Source organism: Lissotriton vulgaris, chromosome 2_1, assembly GCF_964263255.1.
Source record: "Lissotriton vulgaris chromosome 2_1, aLisVul1.2, whole genome shotgun sequence".
In the NCBI taxonomy this organism is placed as follows: Eukaryota; Metazoa; Chordata; class Amphibia; order Caudata; family Salamandridae; genus Lissotriton; species Lissotriton vulgaris.
The window spans coordinates 1,847,083,558-1,847,111,072 of record NC_141687.1 but is presented as its reverse complement, the minus strand read 5'-3'; the positions used below and the strand labels follow the sequence as shown (position 1 = coordinate 1,847,111,072).

Sequence of the window (27,515 nt, the reverse complement as noted above, 5' to 3'; positions counted from 1 at the left end):
TGATAAAGAGAGGTGAAGGGCTGGCAAGATCCTCTGTGGCCAAGGGAGGACCTATCACCCTGGTTAACAGGACATGGGCGTGCCCCCGCCTGAGAGCAGAGTACGGGACCACTGATTGATTTGGCTGGGGACTAACCGGGCCCCATGTGTGTGTGGTGTGGAGGCAGTCTCCTTGCTCTTTGCGGGCAGCAGATACTTGGGGCCTAGGCTGGGGCTCGGTATGAGGAGTGATGCTAGATACGGCTGGGCCTGGCTCCCCGTCTACATTCCTCTTCTTCCCTGTGTGGGGCAACGGGCAGCTCCCCCGAGTGGGACATAGGTCCCTGTTAGTGCCGGAGGTGCGAAGGCGAGGGGGCACAGCCTGAAGTGGGGTCGGCGTCGGAGACTGGCATAGAGGTCCTAACCCCGACCGTAGTGGAGACAATCTCTTGCCTTTGCCTTGGCTCATGGCCAGGGGGGTGTGGCAGTCAGATTGACACCTCCTGGATCTCCGACCCCTCTCCTCGTTTCTGCAGATGAGCCCCCACCCGTCTAGAGCTGTGGGTCAGGGCCCAGCCCTGTTTCACAAGGCCTTGGAATGTCCTGAAAGCCTGTGCAACTGTGAACACCTTCTTTTGAGCTATACTTCATACTCGCTGTGCTGAAGAGGCTGGGCCACAAGTAGAGGTTTGGGCCCCCAGTGGTGGATGGCAAACATGCGGGGTTAACACTTGCCCTGCTGGGAGATTGATGGACTAAGCACGTAACAGTGGTGATGTTGTGATCTGTTCTCTGAACCCGAGCTCCGAGATCACCCCCATTTGCAGTGACACCCCAGAGAAGGGTGACTCATAGACACAACTGCAATAGCAGCTATTGGGTCCGCTCCTTGGGCCGGGATGGATAAGACCAGAGCGAAGCCAACTGCAGCGCCCCTGGTTCAGGAAGATAACTCCTTGGAGTAGAAACGAGGGAATCCAGGATCCTCAGTCTTGGAGGACCCAGCGCAACAACAGATGACCAAAATATTAGAAGCCATTGCTGACACTAGAGCAACATTACACTAATATATTAGTACTGTGTTGTTGGGTTAAGGCTCCTTAGGGCAGAACATCATAAGTTGGCTGACAGGGTGAAAGCAGCAGAGTCCTTGTTTGCTCAGCTTAACACAGCACAACAGGCATTGTCTCTCCAAGTGGCAGAGCTCTCTGACAAAGTCTGTACCCTGGAGCGCAGGGCCGAAGATGTAGAGGGCCGCAATAGAATAAATATCTTTAGAGTGGTGGGCCTGCCTGAGGGAGTGGAGGGTGGAGATATGATCGCCTACCTTGAGCCTTGACTCCACACAAGACTTTTTTTTTTAAGTCAAGAAAGCCCTACAGGAAAAAGGCCTACGATACTCCCTAATGTTCCTCGCCCGCCTCCCGCCTCCGCTTAGTTTTAGATGGGAAGACTCATTTATGCAAAGACCCCAAGATAGCGTGGGAATGGATTGAGACCTATAGATCTGAGAGAACACCCACTGGGGTCGGGCCCATAGCAGTGCCTCGGGATCTGGGACCCAGGAAGAGACCCAATCAGGGTTCCCTTAGAAACCAAGTCCATCTCAAACCAAGAGGGAAGGAGCTGCAGGCTTCAGGCAGTGGCCGAGATTATGCAAGACCAAGGAGCCCTCAGGGAAACTGCCTCCCGCTCTGTGAAGGGGGCCGAGGGGACCTCCCATTGTGATAGTGTTACCCTGCCGATAGTTATCCCGAGGACTGGAGATGACAATATCTGAAAATGGAACATCCAACTACAGTGCCTGGCCCCCGTGATAGGCTGCACCCCACTGAATCATTTCAGAGTTTAATTGGGCCGGGTCAAGAATTGGGCCGGTGCGGCTTACTAAACCAACGGCTAAACCTGACCGCACCCCCTAGAGGGACCACTCCTCAGGTTGGTTTGGGCCCTCTTTGGAAACTGAGGGTTTATCTACAGTTTGTCGGCTGGCTGATGCCTGACTGCTCTGGGATCAGGGAGTTGTGGACTGTGGGTGTTTTTCTTATTGTTTAATTTGTTTTGGTTGCAGCAGTGGAAATGGATCCTTTATTTGAGGGTGGGGTCGGCAGGGAAGCGGAGGTGGGTGGAATCTGGGGATTTTTTTTCAACCATGACATCAACTCACCATACATTGAAGTTCCTAACGAGGAACATAAAGGGGATGGGCTTGATGATTAAAAGACATAACGTGCACAGCTATTTGAAGAGGCAGGGCACACAGGTGGCTCTACTGCAGGAGACCCACCTTCTGCGGGGTAGAGTGGAGAAATTACGTAGAAAGATTGAGCAGGCAGATTTTCGCAAAGTCTTTCAGGCTATGCTCGGGGTGTGTTAATTTGGATATGGGGGGGTCCCTTTTGAACCAGTACTTACCATGCTATATACGGAGGGTAGATATGTGTTATTTACTGGAAAAATATTCAGCCAGGATAATACACTTGGCAGTGTATATGCCCCCAAACAAGACCAGGAGACCGTCCTTTATGACCTCTCAGCCCAGATGACCGACCTAACAGCAGGGACCACGATACCAAGGGATAATTTCAACTGTGTGGCAGATATTTCACTAGACCGTTCCCATTCCACTCTCCCAGGGACTCAGACCCGACATGCAGCAACAGGGTTCCGAGATTGGAAGAATCACTGGGGGCTAGAGGATATTTGGAGGGTAAAGCACACAGAGGACAGGGAATATTCTTGTTTCTCTCCTATGCATCAATTACACACAAGATTGGATGCCTTCCTGTGCTCCACAGACTTTAGTGGTTCCGTCACACATACTGAATATCTGGGGCGTACGTTTTCGGACTGCAGCCCATTATTGATGACCCACCAACCCCTGGGGACGCGCCCCCAACTCCCACTATGGAGACTCAGCCCCCTGATGTTGGAGGATGTCCACTTTAGGGAGGCCCTGGGCACCGTTATCGAAAACTTCTTTCCCATTAATACGCATACAGCATCCACGGCACTGGTGGGATGGGAGGCTTTTAAGGTGGCAGTATGGGGACACTGCCTTGGTCCGTCAATGGGGGTGCACAGAGAACGCCATACAGAGTTGGAAGAATTAGAGGACCAATTGCGCAGACTGACAAAATGCAGGGAGCAGACACCTCAGCTTTGACACACTTGCAGGAAATTGCAAACACTTTGCAACAACACACTAGAAAGGTTACAAGGCCAGTACATTAAGATATACCTTACAATGGTGCAGGAAGAGGAGTGGAAAGCCGTCCACCTACTGGCATGGCTGATCAGACTGGGGACCCGAGGGACACCGATCACACATGTCTGGTATGAGGTGGGTGCATCCATCTCTGACCCAAAAGAAGGTTGGGTGAAGTGGGTGAGGGTTCTATAAGCATGTCCCACGGCAAGAGTTAAGATAGGCACAATATGAGGTTTCTCGCGGCACTCAGTAGGAATGTCCTCTGTCGCCCCTTTTATTTGCCCTGCTAATTGAGCCTCTAGCCGCAATTTTTCGACAGGGAGGTGAAGGGATGGGGTTGATAGTAGATCAGCGAGACTACACCATCTCTTTATATGCAGATGATCTCCTGATTTATTTGAAGAATGCAGTGTTAGGTTCTGACACAGCCTTGGGCCTCTGGAACTATTTGAACTCCTGTCTGCTTTACGGGGCAACCAAAACAAAATATTCCTGATTCAAATTGGCTGGCGCCCTGCTCCAAACCCCAACCCTACATGTAGGCCTTAATTGGGCATCCAACACATTCAAATACTGGAGTATTCATATTTTCCACTCTCTTGAAGATCTGAGATAGGGTAACTTAGATAGGGCGCTCCGATCCCTCTGGTTCTGCATGTCTTTTTGGCGCTCCTTGCGATTACCTATCAAGTCCAGAATTTCCCTGACCAAAATGGCCATGTTACCCCATCTACTCCTGTCAACCTCCCGATCTTAATGCCTACAGGATGGTTTTGACTATTGGATTCCTTGCTGCAGGACCTTATCTGGGGAGATGGGCAGCAGAGAATTTCACAGAAGATACTACGAAGCCCCAAGACAGAAGGGGCCCTAGTGGGGCCAAAATTAGAGCTTTATCACCTGGCTTCCCAATGCAATGGTTGGCGCAGTGGTTAGAGGGAGTTAACAAGGAGGGAAAGATCCTGATGGAGCCAGGTACACGCCCCAGTCTTTTACTAGCATAAGCTGCTTGACCCAACAGTGATAGTCCCTTACCAGCCATTACTGCAGACCATGGTCCTGGAGTGTTGGAAATGATCCATGGCCAAAATCCCTCAATATACACCAGTGTTGTCTCTGGTCGGTTTACCCAATGGTGATAGGCAGTCGATTTTCACATCCGAACAAATGATAGCCTGGACAGCGGCAGGGCTGGGGACAGGGGGTGACTGCTACTAGGAGAAATTGTTAGTCCCTTTCAAGGGAACCAGTGGAAAGCTGAGGTTTTCCGCCTGGACAGTTAATGCAGTATGAAGCCCTGACCCACACTTTCGGAAAATGGTGAGTAAAGGGTAGGGAAGAACCTGAGACACATGTAGTACTGCACTCACTACTCACATTAGGCACAGCTGGGCAGCAGTTAAAATGGTTTTATGCTTCATTGATTGGAGCGTCCCTTACTTCAAGATACACACTGCACAGATGATGGGAGTCGGTCTTCGATTGAGAGCTTAGTGACTTGGAATGGGACAGAATCTTGGTATCCCCAAGGAGGATTTCTCACAACATGAGGTTGAAATATATACAATTCAACTTTGTGCACATGACTTATATGACTTGCCACCGCCTTCAAGTTGCATACTATGGGGAAATGTATGGCTGGATGAGGTATAATCGCAGTGATGCAGAGGTTATATATATGACCTGGGCCTGCACCGTGTTGTATCCATTTTAGGATGAAGTATTATCAAGGATCATTGATAGACTGGGGCGCAAGTTAAGTACAATGGCAGAGGTATCTTTGCTGGGGCTTTTCCCACAACCACTCCAGTGGAAGGTGGGGAATAGATTTGTAGATCTGGCCACAGCACCAGCCAATAGGTCCTGGAAATCTGCCAATGGGCCACTGATAGGTGCATAGAAACGAGATGGAACCAGCTGGGCTGGGGCAGAGGGTAGAGCCTTAATCAGAGAGGAATTGAAGGTAAAAAGAGGCCGCCCCATAGCTGAACAGTGGAAGGAACTACTTGTTGCCTGAGAACAACCAACGCAGGCATGTAGTGAAGAAGAGAGGTGCAGGGATGCAAACGAGTTAGAATAAGTAATTACAGACAGACTAAGGAACCTCAATATATATTTGGTCCCCCAGGGTAACGTCCTACAGGGGGGACTCTGGAATTAGATAATAGGGGAACTGGGCTGAGAAGGCCAGGGAGGAAAAAAGTCAGGGTGCCCCTCACATGCTGGTACTGCTACTGTAGCCCCCCTCATGCGAATGCCCACTGCACAGTATACAATATGTTGGTCATGAACCTAAATAGAAATGGCTAGAACCCCTCCTTGCCATACCCTGCTTACGAACCTACACCCGCAGGCTAAACCTTCGGATTCCAACATCTACCACCTCCCTGCATATGTTAAGTTAAATGTTTGATCTTGGTTTTAGATGACTCTGCACAGATGGCATTTCATAATCCTTATTCCAAGCCGAATTGATCAATCTTAAAAAACTACGCGACTATATAAAGCCCATATTGTACACTGTAACGCCATGATCTTTGCTGAAAATGTGGGAGAAACAGAATAAAATACTGACACCATAAAACATGAATATTACGGGTTTATAGATACAAGTTAAGACTGGAATGAACCATACAATGTTTTTTTTCTAAATAGAAATGTGTAATGAGGCTTGTACACTGCTGATAACCTATCTGCCTAAATGATAAATGCCAATAAAATTATATTTAAAAAAACCATCCACCAGGTTTCATTGGTGCTGGGGCCACTGAGACATTAGATCCCACTGCACAGCCCACATTTGAGACCTAGCAAAGTAGACAAGCAAAATATCTGAGGCCAAGAGGCCGAGATCTGCTCTCACCAAGATCCAGGACTGAGATCTGACAAGATACAGAATGAGAGCCCGAATGTCCTGGACGTGTTGCAACGGAGGAGAGGCCCTGAACCATACTGTGTCCAAGATAGCTCCTATAAAAAGAAGCCTTTGTGAAGGAGTCGGGTACAACTTCGGCTCGTTCATTGAGAATCCCGATGATGTCAGGAAGTTCACCACCATCTGTAGACGGTCTACAACTAATAGCGGCAAGCCCATCCACAACAGCCAGTTGTCTTGGTAGGGAAAACTGATATTCTCCACCTCCGAATATGTGCGGTGACTACCTCCATCACTTTTGTGAACACTTAAGGGGCACTGGTAAGACCGAAGGGGAGTTCAGCAAACTGAGAATACTCCTGGCCAACCTTGAACCACTGGTAACATCTGTGGAACTGCTGCAGGACAGGCACATGAAAGTATGTACCCTGCTGGTCCAAGGCTACCATCAGTTTGCCCAGATTTAGGCATACATAATGTGGGCCAGCATTAGCATTTTTAATTTGTCCTTCCTCAGGAAGGTGTTAAGAGAACGAACATCTAGAATAGGGCAAAGACTTCCATCCTTCTTCGGTACAAGGAAATAGCTGTAGTAACAATCTGTCCCTAATTCTGCATCCAGAACCTTATCAATGAACCCTTTGGACAGTAGAGCTCACATCTTCTTAACTAAGATAGGCAGGTGCTCATCTGAAAGCCACTCTGATGGGAACAATGATTTGATTGTTATTTTGGATTCCACATGATTGAAATCTGTGACTTCAGTCAGGGCTGTCTTATGGGGCTCTGTGGCATGACACAATTGCAAACAATAAAGAACTGTGTGTGATGCAACTTGAACTCCACAGACACATGCACAAGGGATTTGATATACGTGCCTGCCAGATGCCACCTAAGTTCAATATGCCTACTAGATCTCAGGTCTCATCTCGTTAAGACTCAGGACAATTACTGCCATAGGTATATCATAACCCCTCTCTGGAGGATTGGCAAAGTGCCTTACCCATACTGACTTATAGGTTTAAGGTAGCCATCTGAACATGTTATCACATTTTGGGAGAATGCCCCATATTCCAAGGTTATTGGCAACAGATACGGGAAACATCCTTTACGACGCAACTTTTACCACGCAGTACCTTTACAACGCAAGTTTTTCAACGCAAGTCATTACAACGACTTGCGCTGGGGAGCGCTCTAGGATAGGTAATAGTTTAATTTACTATCCAACACCTTCCCTACTATCCACGGGGACTGGAGTTGGAATAGTAAATTAAACTATTCACTATCCAGCACCCCCCAACGCAAGTCGTCGTAACGACTTGGGTTGAAAAACCTGCGTTGTAAAGGCATGCGTGGTAAAAGCATGCATTGTAACAACGTACATCTACAGATACACATTACACTGGGAAAGGCCCTGGAAAAAGTCCATTCATTTAGGCCCCAAGAGTGCCTTACTGGGTGAGAGTAATGCAGTTGGATCTAGTTCAACCCATATCCTGCGGTGATTAGGAGTTTTGATAGCTAAATGAGATATTGCACACCGATTGAGGGGTAGTGACTGCCCCTCACTAGGTGAGTGGGCAAGGGTATGGACTACTGTGCCAAAGTGGAGTAACTGGTGTATAAATGGAGAGGCTGCACTAATGTCATTTGATTATCATGCTGTCATATTGATACTTGTGTGACACCTACCTGACTGTTGCGTAATGGCTCATTGTTATTGGCAAAAGTTAAAAAAACGAGTGACTAAAAAAAATTGAGGAAAGACCCAACACTGATACTGCGCGACATGGGCTACTCACTCGATACTATTACTGTAATCTATGTAATTGTGGTGTGTTTTGTTTTTGCAAATAAAAGAATAATAAGATTTCTTTTTAAAAATACAAGACTCATATTGCATGACCCCAGAAGAAAGAACTCAGTTGGTGAGGAGTGAGACACATCTCCCAGTTTCCCCAAAAATGTTGCATATTATTTTTGGTGCTGAACGAATCTACTGGGTGTGACTCTAATAGTTTGGGGGTAACACCAATGTGTGCCAGCTAGGAACTAAGATCAGTGACTGCAAAACTGATTAACCAGCCGTCATTAAAGCATCCGAAAACACAGCGGCAGGTCCTCCAAAGTCCAAGGCCTCATTATGTAGAAAGTGTTATCTATGTTCCAGGTCCTAAGCACATATCAAGATGTCTGCATCCTATGATCCCGTCAACTTTGTCACAAATGTTGAATAGCTGGTTGCTTCATGAAAATGGCCTAGATTGGAGAGCTCTACCAAGAAAAGAGAGACCAACTGCTGAAGGGTCTGGAGTCATTCAGTTTAGCATCTTGAAAAGGAGAGTAAAGCACATCAGTAAATAGTCATGTTATAAAATACTTATTAAACACATGGGGTTGTTTACTTACCTAGGGGTCTCTGCTCAATTCATAACAGAAATCAAACTGTGATGAGACATGGCCAATCCAAGCCGCCAAAAATAATAAAGTCTGGGTCCTTCACCAGCAAGATCTAGGAAAGCTAGTCATCACGGCATTACCTGCACTGTTCTGTAAGTATTAGTCCCAGATAGGTAACAACAGAAAACAAATCACTAACTACTGCTAAGTGCTCCTAAAGTTAATTACTTTAAGTAACGTCTTTTCTGGTACAGACCCTATCTAACCGCAGATACCTTACCTTAGAATAAAATAGTCAGCCTGGATCCAGAAAACCTTGAGCGGTATTCTCTGGTGCCAAGGGCTCTGTGTTGACATTGTCCGCAGTGTTCTGATATCAGTTTGTTTGGTGACAGATTCCACGCCCACATACACAGAACCACTTCAGAATGGTTGTGACCAGTGTGCTGACATTAAAGAGGACCTTCCAAAAAGGGGAGGAGTGCAGTGTGGAGCGGAAGGGATGGTTGGCAAGACATCTGTTGTTAGATAGAATCTCTACCAGAAAAGGCGTTACCGAAGGTGAGAAACTTCTTCTGGAAGAGACTTCTAACTGTAGATTCCTTACCTTAGAATAGATACCGCAGCAATAACCTAAGGGATTGCAAACTCAACGAACCTGACTATCTAGACAGTAGAGCTACATGAATGTACGGAGCGACGCCCAGGTAGACGCCACATAGATGTTGAGGAGAGGCACCATGTGTGCTGACACAGTAGCACAGTCTTGGCTCTAGTGGAGTGAGCTCTTAACCTTCTGGATGCTGCTTCTTCGCCAGCAAATTTGAATACAGAGTACAATCAATCGAGAGATGGTCCTCTTCTGCACTGTCATTCAGTTCTTTGATCCAGTGATTCCAATGAAAAGCTGATCATTCAGTCGGTGTTCCTTGGTACCATTAATATAAAAACTTATGGGTCCTATTTGGACCCAAACGATGGAGCCTCTCCTCTTCTTTAGAGTGGTTAGGAGGAGCAAAAAACATCAGGAGGATGATTAACTCACCCACGTGAAATGGGGCCACCACTTTAGGTAGGAAGGAGGCACATATTCAGAGAACCTGGCAGTGGGTAATACATGGAGGGATAACCAAGAAGGCCTAAAGCTCTAGGCCGATGTAATGGCCACCAAAAAAAAGACAAATTTTAAGAGTCAACAGCTGAAGGGGGCAGCTAAGCATGGGTTCAAAGAGAGAGCATATCAGGTAGTTCAAAACCAAAATTAAGTCCCATTGGGGCATAATGAAAAGAGAAGGTGAACATTTGTGCTACACTCTTTCGAGAAATGAGTTACAAAAGCTGACAGAGAAGGCAAATCTGGCTACCTCAGAAAAGTCAATATAGCAGACATTTATCTTAACAGTGTCCAGGGCAAACCCTTGCTGGGACAAAGATAACACAAACAGTAATTCCTCAGACATTTTGGCATGAAGTGGGTCGATGTGCTTGTCTGATCACCAAGCTAAGCTACAAACTTGTACCAATGGCAGGCGTATACGAAATTCATTGTTCGGCTGCTAGGATAACAACAACCTCTGGAGGAAGATCAAAAACACTCAACTGGCATTGCTCAATTCCAAGCATGAAGATGCAGCAGGCACAGCCTGTGATGCAGGATAGATGCTCATGCCCAAGAGTTCAGGATACCATACTATGCGTAGCCACTACAATGACTTGGAATTGGTCAGTCCTAATCTTTTGAGAATCTGGGCAGGAGCGGTATTGGCAGGAAGGCATACAGGAGCCCCAAATTCCACTCCAAGCAAGAGTGCTTTGGAAACTCCAACACACAAAAGGGCTGATTGTGCTCAGAGGTGCTGAATAGATTGAGCCAATTATAACCCCAGATACAGAGGAGACCTTAGACCATCTATGGATGTAGACCACATTCATGAAATGAAAGGTGTCGGTGGCTTCAATATCGAATACCCAGACTGGGGATGAAGGGCTTGCAAACAAAGCCCTCACACAGCCTTTGTTCACTTTGACCATAAACGGACAGATGTGTTTCCCACTTACATTATACGTACAAAGATATATATTGGTCTATTAACCAAAGCTGCAATAATATTTCACACAAATAGTGCTGATTGAACATTTCACAATTTGATAAGTTGTGGTACAGATTTCTTCTTGCCACCAAACAGGAAAATGTACACAGTAGAGCATGTAATTTGTGGTAGACTAAAAAGGTACATACTGGTCCGTTATGTTGCGCACAGTGCATATTCTTGCACTCACAACCTAGTTTTACATTTTCCAGAGGCACTTTCGGAAAAACTAAATATATTAATAAATCTGCAAATTACTTTGAGAAGTAGGGGTGTTTTATCTTTCCTTCACGAGAAATTCCATGACACAAAACAGATCGCATTACATTGATAGACTGTGCACAACAGGAGCCTGTAATGCAAAAAGGGGTAAACTCATGTCTTCGTTGAGTAAGGAGGCGGCAAACGTACAACTGCATTAACACTGTGATTAGCTGTCAGGCGTGCAACGCAAACAGGGTCTCATACGGTAGTGGACGATCGGAAAATGAATGCACATTACAGGTCAAAGTTTACAAAGTACATAGTTTTATGCAAGGCTCCGTGCAGGCACTTGACCATCAATAGCCAGGCATTTCTAAAAGGCAAATTGAAGCAGCCTAACCATGGTATGGTAGATTTGACCTTGATTTTGCTTCAAAATCATTGAGCTTCTTATACTTGTTCAGAGTAGGCGTTTTCACAATGGATGGGGCACTGAGTTCCAGAGTTTGGGAACGGCTCCAGAGAACGCCCGTTTCAGTGACTTTTAGACGCAAACCTAGTTTCGTTTGTGATATTTTACGTTTTTGCTAATATTATTTTGGTGTGGGTAGGTGAACTACTTAGTAAGCAGTAGAAGCACGCTTGATAGAAGTCACAAAATATGTCATGTCTGCTCATATCCCATCATATTTAGCCCATGAGATTATATATGGCCGAAATTGAACCGTCTTGGGGAACGTGAAAGCGACAGGACAGGCAGGTGCCACCAGAGACTGTCTTTGGTATTGGTTCCAGGGAAGCCTCGAAAATGGGCTTTCTGAGATGCGACAGACTTTGCATCAGTAAAAAGGCATGATACAAGACCCACTGGAGGGTTAAAAAACAATAGAAAAAATCCGGGACTACTTGGACCATAATACTTAGCGACGGAGTGTAACGCCCACTGGACATTTGACAAATAAAGAAGTGGATGTAGTCCCTCTTCATGCCTTATTGGAAATCAGCGGCACAACACTTTGAAAAAGCTCAAGGCAAACGAGCGAAACATGTCAGGAATGCCTCCGGTTTCTTAAAATGATGCAAGCTTCGTCATGGTATGCGGCTATCTCTTTCCTTGTCCGAGGAAGGTAGTTGGTGAATATTTAACGGCGTGGTTCAGCCGTAAGCGAAGCACCGCCACAAGAGCGCCATAGCCTGCCCGAAATTGAACCCTCTTGGGGAACGTGAAAGCGACAGGACAGGCAGGTGCCGCCAGAGACTGTCTTTGGTATTGGTTCCAGAGAAGCCTCGAAAATGGGCTTTCTGAGATGCGACGGACTTTGCATCAGTAAAATGGCATGATACAAGACCCACTGGAGGGTTAAAAAAACAATAGAAAAAATCAGGGACTACTTGGACCATAATACTTAGCGACGGAGTGTAACGCCCACTGGACACTTGACAAATAAAGAAGTGGATGTAGTCCCTCTTCATGCCTTATTGGAAATCAGCGGCACAACACTTTGAAAAAGCTCAAGGCAAACGAGCGAAACATGTCAGGAATGCCTCCGGTTTCTTAAAATGATGCAAGCTTCGTCATGGTGTGCGGCTATCTCTTTCCTTGTCCGAGGAAGGTAGTTGGTGAATATTTAACGGCGTGGTTCAGCCGTAAGCGAAGCACCGCCACAAGAGCGCCATAGCCTGCCCGAAATTGAACCCTCTTGGGGAACGTGAAAGCGACAGGACAGGCAGGTGCCGCCAGAGACTGTCTTTGGTATTGGGTCCAGAGAAGCCTCGAAAATGGGCTTTCTGAGATGCGACGGACTTTGCATCAGTAAAATGGCATGATACAAGACCCACTGGAGGGTTAAAAAACAATAGAAAAAATCAGGGACTACTTGGACCATAATACATAGCGACGGAGTGTAACGCCCACTGGACACTTGACAAATAAAGAAGTGGATGTAGTCCCTCTTCATGCCTTATTGGAAATCAGCGGCACAACACTTTGAAAAAGCTCAAGGCAAACGAGCGAAACATGTCAGGAATGCCTCCGGTTTCTTAAAATGATGTAAGCTTCGCCATGGTGTGTGGCTATCTCTTTCCTTGTCCGAGGAAGGTAGTTGGTGAATATTTAACGGCGTGGTTCAGCCGTAAGCGACCCACCGCCACAAGAGCGCCATAGCCTGCCCGAAATTGAACCGTCTTGGGGAACGTGAAAGCGACAGGGCAGGCAGGTGGCGCCAGAGACTGTCTTTGGTATTGGTTCCAGGGAAGCCTCGAAAATGGGCTTTCTGAGACGCGACGGACCTTGCATCAGTAAAAAAGCATGATACAAGACCCACTGGAGGGTTAAAAAACAATAGAAAAAATCAGGGACTACTTGGACCATAATACTTAGCGACGGAGTGTAACGCCCACTGGACACTTGACAAATAAAGAAGTGGATGTAGTCCCTCTTCATGCCTTATTGGAAATCAGCGGCACAACACTTTGAAAAGCTCAAGGCAAACGCGCGAAACATGTCAAGAATGCCTCCGGTTTCTTAAAATGATGCAAGCTTCGTCATGGTGTGCGGCTATCTCTTTCCTTGTCCGAGGAAGGTAGTTGGTGAATATTTAACGGCGTGGTTCAGCCGTAAGCGACGCACCGCCACAAGAGCGCCATAGCCTGCCCGAAATTGAACCGTCTTGGGGAACGTGAAAGTGACAGGACAGGTAGGTGCCGCCAGAGACTGTCTTTGGTATTGGTTCCAGGGAAGCCTCGAAAATGGGCTTTCTGAGACGCAACGGACTTTGCATCAGTAAAAAGGCATGATACAAGACCCACTGGAGGGTTAAAAAACAATAGAAAAAATCAGGGACTACTTGGACCATAATACTTAGCGACGGAGTGTAACGCCCACTGGACACTTGACAAATAAAGAAGTGAATGTAGTCCCTCTTCATGCCTTATTGGAAATCAGCGGCACAACACTTTGAAAAAGCTCAAGGCAAACGAGCGAAACATGTCAGGAATGCCTCCGGTTTCTTAAAATGATGCAAGCTTCGTCATGGTGTGCGGCTATCTCTTTCCTTGTCCGAGGAAGGTAGTTGGTGAATATTTAACGGCGTGGTTCAGCCGTAAGCGACGCACCGCCACAAGAGCGCCATAGCCTGCCCGAAATTGAACCGTCTAGGGGAACGTGAAAGCGACAGGACAGGCAGGTGCCGCCAGAGACTGTCTTTGGTATTGGTTCCAGGGAAGCCTCAAAAATGGGCTTTCTGAGATGCGACAGACTTTGCATCAGTAAAAAGGCATGATACAAGACCCACTGGAGGGTTAAAAAACAATAGAAAAAATCTGGGACTACTTGGACCATAATACTTAGCGACGGAGTGTAACGCCCACTGGACATTTGACAAATAAAGAAGTGGATGTAGTCTCTCTTCATGCCATATTGGAAATCAGCGACAACACTTTGAAAAAGCTCAAGGCAAACGAGCGAAACATGTCAGGAATGCCTCCGGTTTCTTAAAATGATGCAAGCTTCGTCATGGTGTGCGGCTATCTCTTTCCTTGTCCGAGGAAGGTAGTTGGTGAATATTTAACGGCGTGGTTCAGCCGTAAGCGAAGCACCGCCACAAGAGCGCCATAGCCTGCCCGAAATTGAACCGTCTTGGGGAACGTGAAAGCGACAGGACAGGCAGGTGCCGCCAGAGACTGTCTTTGGTATTGGTTCCAGGGAAGCCTCAAAAATGGGCTTTCTGAGACGCAACAGACTTTGCATCAGTAAAAAGGCATGATACAAGACCCACTGGAGGGTTAAAAAACAATAGAAAAAATCAGGGACTACTTGGACCATAATACTTAGCGACGGAGTGTAACGCCCACTGGACACTTGACAAATAAAGAAGTGGATGTAGTCCCTCTTCATGCCTTATTGGAAATCAGCGGCACAACACTTTGAAAAAGCTCAAGGCAAACGAGCGAAACATGTCAGGAATGCCTCCGGTTTCTTAAAATGATGCAAGCTTCGTCATGGTGTGCGGCTATCTCTTTCCTTGTCCGAGGAAGGTAGTTGGTGAATGTGAATATATATATATATATATGTATATATATATATATATGCGTTTAAAGCTCCAAAGCGTCACTTCCAAATCCACCCAGGACCGGCGAAGCAAGCAAGGTAGGAGACGGACCACTAGAGTTCACAGGTACTTTATTGCAGTGTCAGCTGGTGAAACAGGAGGGCAAATATACATATATATCTCAAACTCAATATCAAGTTTTCCCTTCAGAACCGGACACCGACACCGCAGACTCGGTTGGATTTATAGCACTTATTTATTCACTGCTTGCTGTAACGCGTTGCGGTAGATTCTTCTGCCTTGCTCAATATATATATATATATATATATATATATATATATATATATATATATATATAAATCAAACAAGGTTACCCTTAATGGAAGAGCCTCCAGATACGTTGTAAAAGCACTTATTCTTTCATGGGAAGCAGTAGAGCAGGAAGAAAACCGTGCTTTAAAAGTACATGGCAGCCTCCGCCAAACGAGTTTCAGGTCTCCCCTTCGTCAGTGGCTGATTGCGCTCTGATCTTCCATGCAATGCGTGCTGCTACCTTATCAAAGGTGAACCACCCCCAGTGGGCGTTGCCGTAAGCACAGCATGCTGGTTCACGTAGGAGTTATTGCCCAGAGTCAGTTTTTAAACATTATATCCCAAGTGGGTAAAAACAAAGTCTCATTTCAAGCGCTGCTTCTTTAGTGGTCCTCATTAGGCTCATAACTCCCGCTTCGCCGATGACTTCTCACCCTAAGTCACCACGGGTCCGCTCTAGCAAAGGGGCTCCTTCCGCGACTAGGCTAGCCGCTCACAATAAATCAAACGAGGGTAACTTCGTTTGATGATATATATATATATATATATATATAGATATATTCTCTTTACAATCCCATCACTTTCTTGGCTTTTTCTTCTGGGATCACAGATGGCACTCGGGGGTTCGTTTTTAGGAGAATTTATATATTTTTCATTCATTGGTGCAAAGGTAAGAGGACAGTCTATGCGTTTTGCCGATAGCCTTGCACAGGACAATAGAATTCTAGTGGCTAGCTTGTCCTTTTAAAGTGTATCAGACCATAGTCCATTTATGTTTACTTTTTTGGTCATGACTAGAGCACACATTCAATTTATCCTACCAAACAATCAGTTACCTGTATTCAGGGTCACAATATATGTAAAGAACATTAAATCAACTTATTGTTTGAATACGTTAATTTCATAGATCATACAGACAGGCAACAATTTGATTCAGTTTATTATTATTATAGTGACGTACAGCTTTTGAAAAGATAAATTTGTTGGCGTGCGAGCATCTGTATTTACATATTTAAATATTCATAATAAATCCAACATGGAGGATCCCATCCTGTCTGTAAAGATAGACTGCAGAAGTATATAAGTATATAAAACATGTACAAGACTATGTATTCACCCAAAGAGAGAATAGAAAATAGAAATAAATTATTTTGATGTTATGAAAGTATAAAATGATACACTTATGCAATTATTCAATTATAGAGTTGGAACGTATGGAGATAATGAAGGGAGACAGAGAAAGACAAAAAGAAAATTAGAGTGGTTAACGTGCAACTTCATATTACACTCTAAGTAAGCCTCTATGTTGTTCAGATCTGAAAAATATTAAAGTGCAAAGTGTGCAATCTTTATAAAGTGCAATCTATGTAAAGTGCATCAGGTTGTTTGTGCAAATTACAATTGATCAAACACTATACCATTCATTAGAATTCATAAGATTACAATTTATAAAATGGTGTTATAAACCAATGTTATAAAACACTATTATAAGCCTGGAGATACTAAAGTAGTACTCCTTAAAATGTATGATAAGCAGCAAACAATTTTAATTTAAGGTGCTAATGCTTCATTATTTGTTACTAACAAAGTTTTCTAAATTGTGCAGACCTCTCACTTATATATCTCTCAATATCTAGTTGGTTTTAAGGGATTTTGAAATATCAATAAATTACTGGTGTTTCATAAGGTGCATGTGCCTTTCTCATATCTCTATCATAATTGTTCAAGAAGCGTCAATAAAATCAAACATTAGTAAATGTGGATAGTTCCTAGAACTGTCCCAGAGATTAAGCTAAACTAGGCATGTCTTATAAATGTACATGTAATTCTGCATCCAAATTGTGTCCCACTGGTATCTCGGTTCCCATTGAGATTATTAATCTTGATTCCATTTTCCTCAACAATGATTCTCTATCACCTCCTCTTTCATTTTTCTTTAGATATTTAATTCCAAAATATTGAAAATCCTTAGTCTCTCATTGATGTTCTTCCCAGAAATGTTGTGCAGTTGGATAGGAGTAATTCCTAATATTTATGGCTCGAAGATGTTGAAAAATTCTTAGTCTGACTTTGTTCACAGTACTTCCTACATATTGTTATTTTTTATTGGTCCTCATATGTGACACACTTGCAAAGGTATATGATCAGGTATAATCCGTTTCTGGAGTCACATGCCCACAGCCTGCTGGCCATTTTCTCCCCTGATACACCTTTCTACATCCAATTAGTGAGATTATGGGGACTCCTCCCACAGACTCTCTATGGATGAGGTTGTCTTAACTCTTGGACCTTTATGTCACAACTGATTGGTGGTTTAAAGTGTATGCTACCAACGGTTCCCAGGTGTTGACTCTCTTTTTGGACCCACTTATGTAGCCCAATCTACCTATATGTCTTGCTGATTTTAGCCACCCTGCACAAGAAGGTGGTGTGGAAGAGACCCAATTAATGCAGATTTCCCAGCGGGCTATAATTATCATAATAAATAGGAGTTGCTCTTGCAATTTCCCATCTCTTCCTTGAAGCCCCCCTTTGGCACCCCAAATATAATCAAAGATAGGCTTACCTCTATTCCTTTTTTCGTTAAGGACAGTTAAAACCATACCCCACAATATCCTGATTGTTCTGACAACTTTTCCCAGTTCCATCCACTACTACTTCTTTGATTGAGTTTCTAACCATGGAAGCCTTTGCCTGCCATGCCAGTAATTTCTTGCAGCCTTCCCAATATTCGTAGAGTGCGAGTTGGCTAGCATTCCATTTTTTTTGTACTACCTTCTCCAGGTGCACTGTAGGCTTCATCTAACTGCGTTTGAATTCCTGTTTTCCTATCGAGGTCAACTGCTTCATGTAACTAGCTGCAATTTTCCTTTCTAGCCCCATTATTTTGTGATTAGCTTCCCTCCACCTATGCGCAGCATAATTGATTAATCTCCCTCGAATAAAGGCCTTATAGGTGTCCTAGATTATTCTCGGGTGGGCAGAATTCTTATTCAGCTCAAAAAATTCTAGGGTATCCTGTGTCAGGCTAGTTTCTATATTCTGTCCTTCTAAAAGGGATTTGTCCAGGGTCCACCTGGGAATGATTGTACCGCAATCCAGGGTTAAATCTAGTGTCAGTACGGAATGGTCTGAGAAGTGCTCTGGTTGATGGGTGACTGCTGTTACTTTATTCATTAACTTAGTATCAATCAGGAAATAGTCTATGTGAGAGGCATGACCATATTTTTTATTGTGGGATGTGTAGTCTTTATTTCTACTCGCCTTGTTCCTCTAGGGGTCAATCAAGCCCAAGTTCTTAATTAGATTCTGAATAACATCTATCATTTTTGTTGTATTGGCCAGTGGCCTAGGTGAGGATTTTTCTAGAATGTGATCAAGTAATGCATTAAAATCATCCGTCATCATAATGATATTTTCATTGTCTAAGACGTATTGAAGAAGTTCCTGAAGTGGGGATGGGTCATCTGTATTAGTCCCATAATGAGTTATCAAAGAGTATTTTATGTTGTTAATTTTGACAACAGCGATCAACCATCTTTCTTTGGGGTCTGCAGCAACATTTATTAACAGCGATTAATTTTATCAAGATTGCAACCCCTTTCATGTTACAATTTTGATTTGTGCAAGCAAACTGGTTGATCCATCTATGACCCTTGATGATTCCTTCCCAGTCTGCCTGCCTCAAATATGTCTCTTGTAACATTAAAATATCATTATTTGATTGTTTAAAAAAATTGGAGAATTTTCCTTCTTCTGCTTGGCACCTTTAGACTATTTATATTCCAACGTAATACCCTCAGGCTGTGCATCTTATTGGAAGAGGCTATTTTCTCAGGTCCTACCTTACTCCCAGACTCCTTATTCTTATTTTGGCTGTCACATATGTGAACCTTATTTTTTTTTAATTTTCTCCCACTGCTCCCCACCCAGTGTGTTATTTACATTAAATATATAGTGCTTACCCCCCACCCGAGGAACCCTCCCTTTGACCAATCTGGACATTTTTATCATGCCCTCACCTCTCAAGATTAAATACCCTATCACTAGGTTTTAATTCACGTAATTAGATTCTGTACTTTGGCCAGCTCTTTTATATTATACATCTTGTTGTTCCGCATTATCCTTAATGTGGCTGGGAATTTTAATTGAGCAGTGGCACCTAAAGATTTGAGCTCTGGTATGTATTTGCCTAGCTCCCACTGTCGGTTTTGTATCTCCTTAGCTATATCTGAGCGTATGCAGAAGGTCCACTCATCCTTAGTGTATAAGCCTGCTTTTAACGCCTCAGTGAGAATCATTTCTTTAGATAGGTAGGTGTTGAAATTTACAAGGATCTTCCTAGGCTTGTCTATGTTGTATCAGATTTACAACAAATTCCTTCTGATTCCCTCCCATCAGGAATATTGAAGATTCTTAGATTGTTCCTTCTGGATTTGTTTTCTAAAACTTCAATCTTTTTCTGAAGTGATTTTTCGCTCATCTTAAGATGTTTGTTCATTTTGCTGTTCCCTGCTACTTCTACTCTCACGGTCTCCAAAGCTATTTCCAGATTTCCGATTGTTTGAGACAAGTCAGTTAGTTTGTTTTCAAAGACTTTCGCAAGCGTCAGAAATGTTTGCTTGGTTTGCTTCAGATATTGCAAATCTATTTTTAATCTCCTCTGAGAGTGTGCGCTGCCGTCCCCCAATGTTCTCCTGAGTTATGGGGAATAGATGTGTGTCCTCCTCTACTGTAGGTAAATTCACCCCAATTTCTGTTAGTTATGGTTTCAGGGGATACTGTATCATCCGCCAAAGCCTGGAACCTATTTGTTAAATGTAGCTCCTCCAACCCTCCTGTTTTATGAGGCTCCATCCTAACGAGACTATATGTATGGGGTGAGTCACTAATTTGAGTGGTGAGTGTACTTTTCTCACTCCTTTGTACTTTAAAGAAGGACCTCAGAGAGGGGGTGAATTTGATTTCCCCTCCTAAAGGATCTAGTGTGTTCACAGACTTGCCACCTCCTTTTTCTTAAGTATGTGCTCTGGGAGAGGATCTTTAATAACCAGACTTATCACTGTAATGGGTGTGTGTACCGTTGATGTAATTACTGGGGGGGATCCACTTAAGTCCCCCGCGCCTATGCTGTACAGGGGCAAAATCTAATCGGGCATTCCTGAGTGTGTATCGGGAAATACTTTGTAATCTTCCCACTAGAGGTGGTGCAACTCCGGTATTTTCAGCCTTCCTCAGCTTCTTTTTGGAATTCTGGGGGAGCTTCTCCTGCACTTTCGCTTTCCCACCTGACTCTGGGGGTCTTTTTGGAGCACACATGTTGTTGGAGGTGTTGGTCGTCTGGCGTTGTCACCTGCGCCCCAGAGGTGAATCTGATCTGCAGGCCTCCTATCCCGGCGTAGCTGCAGAGGGGCCAGGAACCACGGATCTCAATGAGTAGCTGCCCACGATTCGGGACCCTCCAGACTATGTAGCGTCAGTGGCGTTCTGACCCCCCCCTTGCTTAGAGGGGCTCACAAAACCACATAGAGCCTCGGCATTCAGTTTTCATCAATATCAGCGTTGCCGAAGAAGGCTGGTGCACCGAAGAGGTAAGTAGCTTACTGCCCGCTCGAGGGCAGGCCGCCATGTTCCTGCCTATTGGTAATCATCAGCGATTTCCACATATTGTTTTTCTACAAGGGCACATTAATACATAGATTACAAAGTCTGTATTGCAGGTGATACGCTCTCTTATTTTTTCTATTTTTCCATTTTGCAATTTGTATTCTTTTTGATTGGCACCATAGTCACATGCCTTGCATTTGGCACATTTCCCAAAGCCCGGGTGACTAAGCCAGTTTGTCTTATTTTTGTTCTGGGTGAAAAATGACTTTTTGTGAGGATGTCTCCCAAAGAGGTAGTCTTTCTTTAAGTTATGTTCGGATAATCCATTAAGTTCTTATTCAGGGATTTTTACAGTTGTAACGTTTTCCAATGCCTCTGAAAAATATGTTTTATTTCTTTGTTTTGTTTATTGTAATCCATGATTAGTCTAATGTTATCTTCCTCCTATTCTGCAATTGCTTTTTTTGGTATCAATTGATTTTAGTGATGCTCGTCTCATGGCATCTTCTATTACTGCCAATGGATAGCCCCTCATGACAAATTTGTTTTTCATTTCCATTATTTCTTTTTTTAAATCATTATCTTCTGAGCAATACCTTCTTGCTCTCAGCATTTTGCCGTAAGGGATGCTCTATCTCAATTTCTCAGGGTGTCCACTGTTTCCATGTAGAATGCTATTACATGATGTTGTTTTTCTGTGTATCTTGCACAAACATCCATATTTCTTATCATGATCTCAATATTTAAAAACGTACTTTGTTTTGCACTGATGGTGTGTATAAAAGACAACCTCAAATCATTTTCATTTAAGAACGAGATAAACAGTTCCAGTTCTCTCCTCTCACCTTCCCATATGACAAAGATATCATCAATAAAGATCATCAATAAAGTGTGTCCATAATTAGATTTTTTCTAGTTTTGTTGAGTTTTCCTCTGTCCAAACGGTCTTCATTTCCCAGTAACCCATGAGGAGGTTCGCATAAGTTGGAGCTAATGAAGTCCCCATAGCAGTGCCCTGCTGTTGTAGGTAATGGTTGCCATTGAATATAAAAACATTTTGTGTAAGACAGAACTGTAACATCTCAATCAGCAATTCTGTGTGTTCAAGATGATTGATTGATCTGCCTTGTAAGAAATGTCGAACTGCCTTCATCCCATCCATATATCTAATGGAGGTGTGTAATGATACTACATCAATTGTAGCCATCTAATAGGTTTCCTTCCAGAGTATATTCTGAATCTCGTTTAGGAAGTCCATTGATTCTTTCAGATAAGAGGGGAGAGCTGTCCCATATGGAGCCAAGAAGAGATCAATATATCTTGAAGTATTTTCTAGGAGTGAGTTTATGGAGCTAACAATAGGAAGCCCTGGTGGGTTGATCATACTTCTGTGTATTTGCAGAAGGAAATACATGGTGGGGGTTGTCGGATGTGTTTTTTTAAGATACTTATATTCATTGTCATCGATCAGTTCTTGTTGATTCCAAACCTTTAAATTTTCATGAAATTCTAACATCATATTTTAATCATTTTTTTGTGAACGATCCATCTTTAGTTTAGTGTAATGATGTCTGTTTCTGAGTTATCTTTCAGCCACTGTTTGGCATTTTTCTCTATCCATTATCACAATATTGCCACCTTTGTCTGATGGTTTTATTATGATTTCATTATCATCTTTCAACTCTTTTAATGCTAGTCTTTCTTTGATGGTAATATTTTCTCTGCCCAATTTTTACTCAGACTTTTGTAAATTGCTATCAGGGGGCCTCCGCTAGAATCCTATTAAATGGGGTTTTAACATCAAGCTTTAATATTCTAAGAGGAACAAGACAGGGCTGCCCCCTTTTGACCCTTTTATTCAATATTTATATAGAACCCCTGGCACAAGCAATTAGGGAAGATGATCTGATTACACCTTTTAAATCTCATCAATATAGCAGCAAGGTCGGGCTATATGAAGACGATCTGCTGCTGTATACCAACAAACCCGCGGTGACATTACCAAGGGTGGAAGTCTTGCTAGAGGGATTCGAATAATTGTCGGGCTACCTAGCCAACACCACTACAACTGAGGTGATGTGCTGGAACATCGACAATTGGGAGGGTAGAATAAACCAAGAATTTAAATATCTGGGTATGATAATCATCAAGAATATGGAGAAAATCCCGCAGATCACCTTAAATAGGACTATAAAAGAAGTCGATCATCTACTAGTCAGGTGGAAGAATCTCCCTTTAACAATCTACGGCAGGGTCAACCTAGTTAAAATGGTAATTCTCCCTAAACTTACATACCTTTTTAATGCCATTCCACTTAATTTTCCAAAATTGGACATTAGCAAAATTCAGAGCAAAACCACAAGTTTCATCTGGGCATATAAAGATGCCAGACTGGCTTGGAAAAAACATTGGCGCAGGCTCATGGTATTGTATCGCCTTTCAATTAAAAAATATCTGGATGTTACTTATGAAACCAGAAGAGTCATCTTGGGGCACACTTTTGGCTGAAATGATAAGGCAGGATGGTGGAGACGGCTTCTTGCATAAATTCGGGGCACCAAGGTAGTTTAAAAAAGTACGCCTGAAAGTACTGGGTGTTGCCCTTAGCCTGTGGTACAAGGTCAGAAGTAGATGGGGGATTGGGTAGTACTCCTAGTTTGCTCCAATCTGGGAATCTCCTGGGATCCCGGAATGCCTTAAGGACAGTCTGGCAACACCAATTAAAAAGAGCGGGTATCATTATATGGTCAGAGCTGGTATCATCATAGGGGGTCCACCCATGGGAAGTTTTAAGAGCCAGGATTGGAAACGGCCTCTCTAGATTTAAATACATGCACGTGATCTCTTGGTTTGCAGCAGAGAAATACATGGGGACTGGGAGGTGGAGTAATCCCTTTAAGACGTTAACCTTAAGAGCCTGGAAATTTCAAAATGGTATAAGAAGTCTTAAGAGGCAGAGGAGAAGGAATACCCTCCACAACATCTAGTATTGAATCAGGTATCTCTGGAATGTGAGATCGAAGATTTATATGAACCCTCTCTGAAGCTGCTGCATAAGTATGCCAAGCCGGCGAATCTCAAGAAGAATCATTTCTTTGTTATTAATCCATTATATTACACCCCTGCTAGGATAGCCAAGTTTGCTCCACTCTCCATTCCTAAATGTCCAAGGTGCGACCTAATTAAAGCCAACGACCTCCACTATATTTTATGAGTGTCCTAGACTCTTCGCTTTTTAGAGAGGAGTCGATGAAGTCCTCTGTGGTATTTTTAGAGAGAAAATCACTCTAAATATGACTCTGGTTTTGTTTGGGGATGATGGAACGTTAAGTAAGAAGATGAGTCATACACATAAAGGTTTATTGTTATATCTTGTGTTAGTAGCATGGAGGGAAATTTGTATGAACTACAGAGACCCTTTGCCTCCCAAGCCTGAAGACTGGGTCAAAGCTGCATCCATAATTGCCCGTCCAGACAAGGGAGGAGGAAATGAGAACTATTTAAACATCTGGCAGGCCTTTACAACGTGGGGTAGAGGTCTGGGGCTAGTATAATTCCTTTTGGCTCTCTTTGGTCCTATGATAACATCAAGCCACCAACAATGGGGCAAGTCTGGATCGATGGATAAGTGCCATTCAAGGGTTACAGCTGAAGTCTTTCAAGTCAAGGAAGTCTTCTCCGTCCAATACACTGACAGCAGACTTCTTTTACTCAGGAAATGGGCAAATTAAGATAAGGTTCTTCAGAGTAAAAAACAATCTTGGTACCCTGACTTCAACAAAAGCGTAGACATCATAATGACTTACTCACGGATCAGCTGCACTTCTCTACAGCATCTCATGAAGCGTACTACATTTACATGGGGGAAGGTTCATCTCTATTTTTTCCAACGGGCCAAGATAACACCTTATACATGGGCCACTTTAGTGCCGAATAAGATCTGTGTTCTACACCTTCTCCAGCCACACCCATCCAGGACAAATCTGTTCCAGGAATATCCACAACAGGTTAGGAGGGTCCTTCTTTTAGGACGGCACCAGTACTTCCCTCAGAAAGGTGGCAGCGAAAATCCTCCCAAATTTTTGGAAGGAAACTTGGAGGTGGGGGGGGGTCCGGCCCATTTGAGACCTCTATGATCCAAACTAGTTCCTCCCCAGGCATATGGTCACATGAGCAGCTTACACGAGGATGTGTTATGGAAGATGTCCAAAAAAAACCAACTGAATCTGCTTAGAGAAGGGTCAAAGTGCTTAGCTCCATTTACCTGTCCAGGAGAAGCACAGAACTTACCTTTGTTTCGCTGTGGGGAACAAACATTAACAACATTATCAGAGCAGAACACTGCTGTTTGATATCAATAACACCCACTGGGTCACCAAGAGTCTGGCCTCCGAAAAAGCTTTTTCTCCAGCTGCAAAATGTACATAGCTTCCCATATCTACACAATTCTCTCATCTGAACTCCGACACTCAAGACCCTCTTCAAGCTTCGGTTCTAAGTAAATTGCCCCAAAACATTATTTGTGCTATTCAGTTCACATGTCTGATTATGAACTCCTGAAAAACCTCCCTTCCCCAGAGAGAGTATCTGGTATCAGTCAGGCAGTGAATCACTTCCTAATCACTGTGTCCAGTGGCAGCCTTGTGGTCCCAGAGGTTTCTGGACCTACAGTTTTCCTCCATGCAGATAGTGTCCCATGCCAAGATCTTATTGCATTCCTTGAAACTTCATCTAACAGAACTTCAAGACGAGCTGCCAGCCACAGCTTATCCCAATCCAACCTATCTCTGGTCTTGAGCAGAGACAATGACATCGTAGTAATGAACCTTGGCACATGGTAGGTTACTGCTGGTATCCCACATTGTGGGGATCAATAACACCAGAGCATACAGCATCAGCTGAAGTCTCCACTCATCACACTAGTGAGAAAGTTTCCCGAAGTCTTTAGCCCCATCTTCAATGCAGAGATGGTAAACCATGGATCCATTCTGAACTCATCTGAATAAGATGATTGATCAGGTTGAAATTTAAATAACAAGGGGGTCTGGATCCCTGGAAAGAGGTGTTATTTATGTATTACCCCAATCCCTGGGATACCGAAGATCTTCCAAAACATCATGCAAACCCCAGAATTATTTACGTGTTACCCCATCCATAGTGAAAGTGAGGTTCCTCCGAAAACCCATAATAGACCCTAGTGACTTTTGAGGGTGCAGGGTTGGTTCTTTGATCTGCTCAAATTCCTTCAGAAGGCACATGCCTGACTTCTCTATAGGATGGCCCCGCTGTCCATGGAGGAGGGGTAGAGAGTTGCAAAACGTACACTATCATTCAGCTTGAAAACATGGTTGCTGAGAAGCTGAGATTTTAACATCTAGTTATCGGCTCTGAAATATTTGAGGTACCAGTGGCTCCCCAGGATGTGATCTACCAAGACCCACTATAAGAGCAAATGGCTGTGATTCTGTCCTGCATTCCTGGTTCAAAGAACAATATAATGTCTTTTTCAAATCACCTTGATCTCACAGGGGAGAAGGTGTAAATTTGCAGGATCAACTGCAACTTTTTGGAATAGGGCTAGGTAGTCCTTCTACAAGGCCAAAAAGTCCCTCAAGAGGGATAGGCCAGCCCTGATCCAGTCCTTGCTTCCAGAATTGCTTCTGCCTGGACCTACCCAGGTTGATGTAGAAACCCTTTGAACCCCCAGATTGTGGCCTTTTCACCTGAAACATTTCATAACATTCAAAAAGGAAAAGGTGGTTCTCTGGATTCACCCTTCTTTCATTACAAAAGAATTGTTTGAGTTACATCTGAATGAAGAGATCATTATCAGTATATTCTTTTCACTTCCTCAAGCTTCTGCAGCTGAGGAGACATGGCACAATCGAGTTTTGAGGCACGCTTGTGCTTCTAACACTAGAGGTGGGAGCCTGCATGTGTGGCCTTTAAGGAGAATAATCCTGGTCAAGCGGTTTCTAATGCCACCACTGCCAGATCAGTGTCAGGTTTCACCCATTGTTACTCTCTATGTACATCTGGTGTTAATCAGCGCTTACCAACAGAGCTGGAGGAGCATTGGAGGTATTCTCCAAGCATCTACAAGACAGCAAAGTATGCTGTGCAGCTACGTTGGCACTTCACATGTATTCTGCTCACACATGCTCTCAAAGTTTCTCCATGGAGCGATGTAAAATGTGACCATTAGGTTCCCCACAACCTGGTTACTTCACATGCATATTGATGAAAGTATGCCCGCCAGACTTCTTCCCAGAGCGAGGCAAGATTTGGCCATTAAGTTCCTCACAATCTAGTTGCATAGGCTTGAGTAGGCAGCTGTCACCTTTCTAATCTTTTTTTCCCATTCTCAGCTGCAGAGAAAGCTGCCAACAGAGTGAAAATGTGATAAAGTCAAGTCACAAGAGTAAGATACAGCTAGTCCATGTGCTCTTTCCATTATAAACACATTTTTCTACCCCTTACCCCACTCCATACCCCTCTCTCCAGTCGTCTTACAAAAAAGCCCAATGGCTGGTACCTTTTGCAAAATAAGGAAAAGGTGAGGATGTGGGGACGGGGAAGTGCTGCATCTGTTGAAGGCGTACAAAGATATACATCACCAGCTACAGAAGTAATTTCCAGTACCATCAGCAGGTGGCAGAATGCCCACAGGTTGGTAATGGTAAAAATGGATGAGCTGAAAGTAAAAGACTCATAGTAAAGGAACTTTATCTTTATTTTGGTTACAATCCACCCTGATGAGGGCCCTATATAAGCTGGGTGCCTGTTCA

At 43.9% G+C, this 27,515-nt stretch overlaps 1 protein-coding gene across 1 annotated transcript in view; it reads right to left on the bottom strand.

The window, feature by feature from the left end:
* The window catches only part of MAP2K5 (mitogen-activated protein kinase kinase 5), a 1,222,966-nt gene that overhangs the window by 30,703 nt on the left and 1,164,748 nt on the right, over nucleotides 1–27,515 (bottom strand). The gene's annotated exons all lie outside the window — the stretch shown is intronic.